Below are 9,740 nucleotides of genomic sequence, written 5' to 3'. Positions count from 1 at the left end.
CTCTGCTGGCACATGAGGCTCACACACAGTGCGTGCACGGATCACTGAGGCAGCCATTCCGCGCCGAGCCGTTTTACAGACAGTGAAGTGGTGTCCTCAGCACTGTGGGACCCAGTGACGCAGACCGAAGGGAACATGGCACTGTAGCTGGAAACAATAAATCACTTGGAAAGCTCGGATGAGTCTTAATACAGTGCTTTCTACCTCTTTCCACTACATTTGGTCTTCCTTAGACATTCGGTGCCAGAAGTTACCATTACAGAGCACTAAATGGTGTGCTCTGGAACACTTGTGCCAGCATCAGCATTCTACTCTGTCGCCATATCTGCCACAGGTTGTCACCCATTTTGCCTTACAGAGAGGGCAAGTCTCCGGGACGAGTGCAATCTGATGCAGCTACTGTTCGGGAATCAGTCGCACACTCTGTATGTTCGTGATGGCAAGTGCTATGTGCCTCAGGCCGCTACATTATTAAAATGTTGTACGTCGAATAAGAATATTATCATTTATTTATGGTTTTAGTGAGATTTTTAAGTGAGATTTGAAGTGATTCTTTGCAAGTACATCTCAAATTTCGATGTGTACCTTCTGCATGGAATACCGCCCACTTTACAGCGAGCAAAAAGAGCATTGAATTGACTGTCAAATAGTTAATGAAGTTCTCTGTGGTGAATTGGGGAACTTAAACTTTCTAATGCGAAACTTAACAGGTTCTGTGGGAAATATATGTAAAAAATGAGCTTTGAATGTGAAATATTACGATCCACTACATCCCGTTTGTAGCAGAATAGAATCTGAAATGTTTATTTGAAAGAGAGCAACTTCTAGCCAAAGACATACTCCACTGCGTATTCATTAGAAGCGGAAAACATTTTTTGTCGTATTCTTCAGTGGGTAGAGCTGAAACGTTAAGAGGGTAACTGAAGGTTATGGTTAATCACAAAAAATTATTGTCAGGTTGGTTTATTTACGTGATCATCAGACCCCCGCTGCATAGGTGGAAGTGAGAACTTGTAAGTAGGCTGTTTAGGTTTTTATGTTGGTAACGCCACGTAGCGCTCTGTATGAAAATCACTGACAGTGCTGTGTGTAGTCTGAGGCTGGTTTGCATTGTTGGAATTTGCTATTGTAGTGTTGGGCAGTTGGCTGTTAACAGCGCGTAGCGTTGCGCAGTTGGAGGTGAGCCGACAGCAGTGGTGGATGTAGGGAGAGAGGTAGCGGAGTTTTGAGAGCGGATGATCTGGATATGTGTCCATCAGAGAGAGTAAATTTGTAAGACTGGATGTCATGAACCGATATATATATTATGACTTTCGAACACTATTAAGGTAGATACATTGTTTGTTCTCTATCAAAATCTTTCATTTGCTAACTATGCCTATCAGTAGTTAGTGACTTCAGTAGTTAGAATCTTTTATGTAGCTGGCAGTATTGGCGCTCGCTGTACTGCAGTAGTTCGAGTACTGAAGATTTTTGTGAGGTAATTGATTCATGAAAGGTATAAGTTATTGTCAGTCAGGGCCATTCTTTTGTAGAGATCATTGAAAGTCAGATTGCGCTGCGCTAAAAATATTGTGTGTCAGTTTAGTGTTGATCAGAATAAGTAAAGAGAGACATGTCTGAGTACGTTCAGTATTGCTCAGCTGTTTGAAGATCAAATAACGTAAGGGGTTTACCAGCACAGTCATTCACAAATTTTTCTAAGGGGACGTTACAAACTTACCAGTGAAAACTCAAGATAAAGAATAGTGAACATTAAACTAGCACGATGAAACTGAAAAAAAACTTGAGTTATCACTCAATCGACTGGTTCATTGCAGCCAGTCACGAATTCCTCTCCTGCGTCAACCTCTTCATCTCAGACTAGAACTTACAACCTACGTCCTCAGTTATTTGCTAGATGTCTTCCAGTTCTCTTTTCAGTTTTTACCCTCTATAGCTCCGTCAAGTAACGCGAAAATTATTCCGTGATGCCTTAACAGATGTTCTACCATTCCGTCCCTTTTTTTTTCCTCAGTGTTTTCCTTGTATTCTGTTCCTGGCCGATTCTGCGGAGAAATTCCTCGTTCCTTCCCTTATAAGTCCACCTAATTTTCAACATTCTTCTGTTGCACCACATCTCAAATATTACGATTCTCTTCTGTTCTGGTTTTCCCACAATCCGTGTCCCACCACCATACAATGCTGTGCTCCAAGCATTCATTCTGAGAGATTTCTTCCTTATATTAAGGCTTATGTTTGATACTAATAGACTTCTGTTGGCCAGGAATGCCTTTTTTGGCAGTGCTAGTGTGCTTTTTATGTCCTCCTTGTTCTGTCCGTCATGGGTTATTTTGCTTCCTTGATAGCAGAATTCCTTGACTTCGTCTACTTCGTGGTCCCAAATTCGGATCTTAAGTTTCTCGCTGTTCTCATTTCCGCTGCTTCTCATTACTTTAATCTTTCTTCGATTTACTCTCAGTACATATTCTGTGGTCATTAGACTTCATTCCATTCAACAGATTGTATAACTCTTCTTTACTTTTAATGAGCGTAATAATGTCATCTGAGAATCAGATCATCGATATTCTTTCACCCTGAACTTTAATCCCGCACTTGATTTTTTTTTTTCGTTATTGCTTCTTCAATGTATGGATTACCACTCTTAGTTTCCACTTTTGGTTCTTGTATGTATGATATATTGCCCGTCTTTCGCTATAGCTTACCCTTCCTTTACTCAGAATTTCAAACATCTTTACATTGTCGAACGCTTTCTCTAGGTCGACAAATCTCATGAACGTGACCTGATTTTGCTTCACTCTTGCTTCCATTTCCATTACCTTCTTCGTACCTATGTTTTTCTTTCCAGCTTCTGTGATTGTTCCTTTTAGACATGTCCATTCTTGTTCAACTGAACTGCCTACTGAGCTATTCATTGTGGCTGTATGTATAGCCGCAAATAACTTCAAGCGTATCTCTTCATTCCTTACTACTTCCGTATTCCACATCTTTGCGCCTTGATTCTTCCTGACTAATCCCTTAAACTTCAGCCTTTTCTTCATTAGTACTAAATTCTGATTTGAGTCTACATCTATTCCTGGGCACGCCTTACAATCCAGTATCTGATTTCAGAATTCTACGTAACCATGACGTAACCAAACTGAAATCTTCCCTTATCTTCTCGCCTCCTCCATGTATCTCACCACCGCTAATGATTCTTGGACGGAGTATCTGCTATTAATAGCAGAAATTTATTGGAGAAATCAGTCTTTCTCATCTTTCATATTCTCCTGCAACCCTTTCTTCTTCCCATTCCCCTACAATCGCATTCCAATTCCCCATGACTATTAGATTTTAACCTGCCTTTACGTATCGTATTACCTCTTCAGTATACCCATATACTTCCTCTATGTCTTCATCTTCGGCTTGCGACAACGACATGTGTACCTGAACTACCATTTTCAGTGTCGGATTGCTGTCGATTATGATGAGAATTTTATAAACAAATCAAGACATCACGCGAGTAGCCAGGAGAACATAAAAGGCTTTGTAGCACAGACAAAGGCGGCATGGGTGGCTAAAAGAAGTCTGCGAGCACCAAGCATTGTTTGAAGAAGCAACGCCTGTAAATGTTCGTTTGAACCACAGCACTGTACGGAAGTGAATCGTGCACAGTGGGAAGACAGGCAAAGAGAGAAATGAAGCATCTACCAAGTGGTACTGTAGAAGGATATTGAAAATTGAATGGGCTGATGAGACAAGAAGTAAAGAGCTTTCTTGTGCAATTGACGAAGAAAAAAGTATGTGGGAAACGCTGACATAAAGACGAGGCAATGCGATGGAACATGTGTTAAGATATCAAGGAAGAATATCCGTGGTACCACTGGGTGCTGAAAAGGGTAAAAACCGTAGGTGAAGAAAGAGACTGGAATATATCCAACAAATAACCGAGGATGTTGGGTGTAGGTGCTGTTCTAAGAAGAGATTGCCACAGGAGAGGGAGTTTGGAAATTTGTGGTAAGTTCCTACGGGTCATCGGTCCTTAGGCTTACACACTCCTTGATCTAACTTATACTAACTTAACGCTAAGGACAACACACACCCATTCCCGAGGGAGGACTCGAACTTCCGACGGGGGAAGCCATGAGAACCGTGGCAAGGCGCCTCACACCGCGCAGCTACGCCGAGCGGCTCACAGGAGAGGAAGAAACAAGGGGCCGCATCAAACCAGTCATAGGACTCATGACGCAAAAAAATTAAGTAACCATCAGTGGAAGCTTCATTTTGAGTAAAACTCTGTGTCCAACTCAGAAAAAAATTGAAATCCAGGACGAAATTTTAAGAATTCTACATAGATTAGCGTACTACACACAGTACTCCAAATTATGAAAATGTATTAAAATGTCCCAGCAAGCTTTCTGACAGTATTTGGACTTTCATGAGGAAGGTTTTCAGCTGAGTAGCCCCCAACAGAACGTTACGGAGAACACATGGACTTGGTAACGTACTTTCTTAGTGATGCACTTGAGAATCAGGCCAATGCAAGTTAAAAAGTAGGTTGGCGATGAACGACCCATCGGTGAAGAGAACAATAAAAATGAAAAACAACTCGATTTCAACAAGATGCTGCAGGTTCAAAGCAACCACCTCTACATCTGTATTAAATAATAGGGAAAGCTTGTAAAAACTGAGTCCCTGTCGTTCCAAGAATGATTCAATGCGTTATGCAATATAAAACTGAATCACTGATATAATTGCGACGAAACTGAAGCAACCGAGAGGTATAAAGCTGACGAAACTGCACAGCTTCGGTGACATACGAGGGTGATGGTGAAGTTTTAAGTGATGGTGCTGTAGTTTTTAGTCAGAAGACTGGTTTGGTGCCGCTCTCCATGCTACTCTGTCCTGTGCAACACTCTTCATCTCCGAATAATATTCGTCTACTGATCTCTTTCGGCAATTTTTACTCCCTCGCCTCCTTCACACACATACAGTTCTCTCCAATACTAAGCTGACGAGTCGTTGATATCTGAGAATGTACCCTATCAATCGATCTCTTCTCTTGTTCGTCAATTTACGCCACAAATTGTTTTACTCATTAGCAGTTCATTAGTTATGAGATATACCCACTTAATCTTCAGCATTCTTCATTAGCACCACATTTCGAAAACTTGTAATCTCTGGTTGTCTGAACTGCTTGTCGTCCACGTTTCACTTCTGTGCAAGGCTACACTCCAGACAAACGCCTTGAGAAAAGACTTCGTAAATTTGTATTCGCTGTTAATTATTTTCACTTCTTTGGTTAAAAACAACAGCCGAGATTGCAATAACATTTTTTCATTATGGACGGTTTCGGCTTATGTTAAAGAAATACCCAGATTTTTTTGGCCCCCAACGGCTCGTACTGGCGACTCCCCGGGTTTTCGCGTGGTACCACGATCGTAAACTGTCTTGTTGCTAAACTACCGGTGTGTGGGCAAAATCAGTATCGGCATATTAATAACTTAGAAGTAGATATCCTCGTAATAGTAAAGTAACTTACAACACTTAATAAAAGCAAGTCTTCCGGTCCAGACTGTGTACCAATTTGATTCCTTTCAGAGTATGCTGATGCAATAGCTCCATACTTAATCATTTACAACCTCTCTCTTGACGAAAGATCCGTTGCCGAAGGCTGGAAAGTTCCACAGGTCACACCAATATTCAAGAAAGGTAGTACGCGTAATCCATTAAATTACAGGCCTATATCATTGACGTCGATATGCAATAGGATTTCGGAACACATATTCCGTTGGAACGTTATGAATTACCTCGAAGAGAAGGGTCTATTGACACACAATCAACACGGATTTAGAAAACATCGTTCTTCTGGAACACAAATAGCTCTTTACTCAAGTGAAGTTTTGGGTGCTGTTGACAAGGGAATTCAGATTGTTTACATATTTTTAGATTTCCAGAAGACTTTTGAGACTGCCGCACAAGCGGCTTGTAGTGAAATTGGGTGTTTATGATATATCGTCTCAGTTATGTGACTGGATTCCTGATTTCCTGTCAGAGAGGTCACAGTTCGTAGTAACTGACGGAAAGTCATCGACTTCAGCAGAATGTGCACATCCTGACGTTCTCGAAGATAGTGTTATAGGCCCTCTGCTGTTCCTTATCTACATAAACGATTTAGGAGACAATCTGAGCAGCCATCTTAGGTTATTTGCAGATGATACTCTCGTTTATCGTCTAGTAAAGTCATCAGAAGAGCAAAACAAATTGCAAAACGATTTAGAAAAGATGGCTGTATGGTGCGAAAATTGAAACTTGATCCTAAATAATGAAAAGTGTGAGGCAATCCACATGAATGCTAAAAGGAATCCGTTAAACTTCGGTTACACGATAAATCAGTGAAATCTAAAGGCTGTGAATTCAACTAAATACCTAGAAATTACTATGACGAACAACTTACATTGGAAAGAACACTATAAAATGTTGTGGCGAAACCGAACCAAAGACTGCGTTTTATTGGCGTAGCATTTTGAAGATGCAACAGATCTGCTAAAGAGACTGTATACACTAAGCCTGTCCGGTCTGGGATCATTACCATATAGGATTAACGGAGTGCATCGAGAAAGTTCAAAAAAGAGCAGTACGTTTTTTTATCATTGCGAAATTGGGGAGAGAGTGTCACTGACATACAGGAATTGTGACGGACATCATTAGAACAAAGGAGTTTTTCGTTGCCTGAGAACATTCTCACGAAATTTCAATCGCCAACTTTCTCCTCCGAATGTGAAAATACTTTGTTGACGCCGGGCTACATAAGGAGTCAAACGATCGTCGTTGTTGTTGTGGTCTTCAGTCCTGAGACTGGGTTGATGCAGCTCTCCATGCTATTCTATTCTGTGCAAGCTTCTTCATCTCCTAGTTCTTACTGCAACCTACATTCTTCTGAATCTGCTTAGTGTATTCATTTCTTGGTCTCCCTCTACGATTTTTACCCTCCACGCTGCCCTCCAATGCTAAATTTGTGATCCCTTGATGCCTCAGAACATGTCCTACCAACCGGTCCCTTCTTCTCGTCAAGTTGTGCCACGAACTCCTCTTCTCCCCAATTCTATTCAATACCTTCTCATTAGTTATGTGATCTACCCATCTAATCTTCAGTATTCTTCTGTAGCACCCCATTTAGAAAGCTTCTATTCTCTTCTTGTCCAAACTATTTATCGTCCATGTTTCACTTCCATACAAGGCTACACTCCATACAAATACTTTCAGAAACGACTTCCTGACACTTAAATCTATACTCGATGTTAACAAATTTCTCTTCTTCAGAAACGCTTTCCTTGCCATTGCCAGTCTACATTTTATATCCTCTCTACTTCGACCATATCAGTTATTTTGCTCCCCAAACAGCAAAACTCCTTTACTAGTTTAAGTGTCTCATTTCCTAAACTAATTCCCTCAGCATCACCAGACTTAATTCGACTACGTTCCATTATGCTCGTTTCGCTTTTGTTAATGTTCATCTTATACCCTCGTTTCAAGACACTGTCCATTCCGTTCAACTGCTCATCCAAGTCCTTTGCTGTCATCATCATAACAAAATAAGTAAAACCAGAGCTCGCATGGGAAGATATGGGTGTTCGTTTTTTCCGCACGCTGTTCGAGATTGGAATAGTAGAGAATATCGTGAAGGTGGTTCGATGAACCCTCTGCCGGACACTTAAGTGTGATTTGCAGAGTATTCGTGTAGATGTAGATGTGGATATAGATGTAGGTACACATAAAGCCAAAGTAAAATAAATGTCCTAACGGTAATGAATGAGTCGAGATATTCAGGGGTCAACGGTGGGAATAAATGGGGCCAGTTCGGAGAGCGTGATTGGCTGTGGCATTTCCCTAACGCGCAGCAGCATCATTGCTTAGGCCCGACGAGGACTGGTCCCGACGGCGCGGTCTCGACCCGGAGTTCCGTGTGAGCCGCTAATGAATTCTGCATTCCGCCAGTACGTCACACGCGGCGACGCACTCTGCGCTGTCTCCGGAGATTTGTGTCCGGCGGCCTTCCACCCGGGGCGCTCTGGGTTCTATAAGTCCCGCATAACTCCGCGCGGGCGCATTTTTTCTCAAACAACCTGCGACACATCTTAATGATACTTTTGCTGCCGCATCCTTTTGACATCTCAGACTTGGACTGCACCTAATTACCTGTCATAAAAACACGGAATATAGCGAGCACAGTCCCAAAGAAGCAACAAAAGAGTTCAATAATCAACTGTACGATAATCAGAGAATAAAGAGGCAACTGACTTTTTTCATTGGAGTCACCAGACTCCAAACTGGTTTGATGCGGACCGCCATGATTTCCTCTCGTGCTCTAACCTCCTCATCTCAGAGTAGCAGTTGCATCATACGTTCTCAGCTATTTGCTGGATGTATTCCAGTCTGTCTCTTCCTAGGGCTTATACCCTCTGCTGCCCCCTCTATTGTGATGGAGGCTATTCCCAGACATCTTGACACATGTCCTATCATCCTGTCCCTCATTATTTATTTTATCACTCTATTTAATTCTCAACAGTCTTCCGTAGACCGACATCTCAAACGGTTCGATGCCCTTCCTTTCCGGTTTTCCCGCTGTTCCTGATTCACTACCATACTGTACTATACTGTGCTCCAGAGGTACATCCTCAAAAATTTATGATATTACCGATGTATAAAAGATCTTAAATTTAACTTTTGCACATTCTGATAGCTACTGCGAGCAGAATTGTAGGACCCCTTAATAAGTCAAGCTTGCACTAGAGGCAGGAAGTGGCTCATAGGGTTGCGGAGTACGTGTGGCGTGCACATATGAGCTTTTTAGATGGAAAAATCCCTCCAAAGGCCCAGTGAGACGCCTTATGATTCCAGACGAAGAAGTGTTATTCATAATATATCTGAGAAGGAAAATTTTAATATAGCATTAGTTAACTGTGGGGGTGTCTGTGGATAGGTCCTGGAACTAATATCACTTGTAAACGGTGACAATTCCCATACAGTGCTAGGGACTGAAAACTGGCTGAACCCATACGTCAACAGCAATGAAATTCTTAATTACGACTCGAGTGTATATTGCAATGACAGATTGAATGCTGGTGGTGGAGACGTGTTTGTAGCCACAAAAAATTGGATAACATCTAGTGAGACTAGTACAGATTCAGTATAAGATATAATGTGGGTAAATACGAGTTTTAAAATGATGTTAGTCATCAGATGCTTTTATAGACATCATGCCAGTGACAGTAGAGGCGGTCACTTGAGAGAAAACTTGGAGAATATTTCGCGTAAATTTCCTAGCCATGTTATAGTTGTAGGTGGAGATTTTAACTTACCAGATATGGACTGGGAGGCTTAAGTGATTAGGACGGAACTTCCCCACGATTGGAAAAAGGTACAGGTTATTTTTGGAGGCAACAGCCTTGCCGCAGTGGATACACCGGTTCCCGTCAGATCACCGAAGTTAAGCGCTGTCGGGCGTGGCCGGAACTTGGATGGATGACCATTCGGGCCGCCGCGTGCTGTTGCCATTTTTCGGGGTGCACTCAGCCTCGTGATGCCAATTGAGGAGCTACTCGACCGAATAGTAGCGGCTCCGGTCAAAGAAAACCATCGTAACGACCGGGAGAGCGGTGTGCTGACCACACGCCCCTCCTATCCGCATCCTCAGCTGAGGATAAGACGGCGGTCAGATGGTCCCGATGGCCCGCTTGTGACCTGAAGATGGAGTGCTT

General features: G+C 42.2%; 1 pseudogene; it reads left to right on the top strand.

Moving 5' to 3' along the window:
• The first annotated feature begins 9,418 nt into the window (after positions 1–9,418).
• On the top strand, positions 9,419–9,536 carry LOC124778480 (annotated as a pseudogene).
• Positions 9,537–9,740: the final 204 nt, after the last annotated feature.

This window comes from Schistocerca piceifrons, chromosome 2, assembly GCF_021461385.2.
Source record: "Schistocerca piceifrons isolate TAMUIC-IGC-003096 chromosome 2, iqSchPice1.1, whole genome shotgun sequence".
Classification (NCBI taxonomy): domain Eukaryota; kingdom Metazoa; phylum Arthropoda; class Insecta; order Orthoptera; family Acrididae; genus Schistocerca; species Schistocerca piceifrons.
The sequence above is the reverse complement of the archived record's forward strand: the minus strand, read 5'-3'. Positions and strand labels throughout refer to the sequence as shown.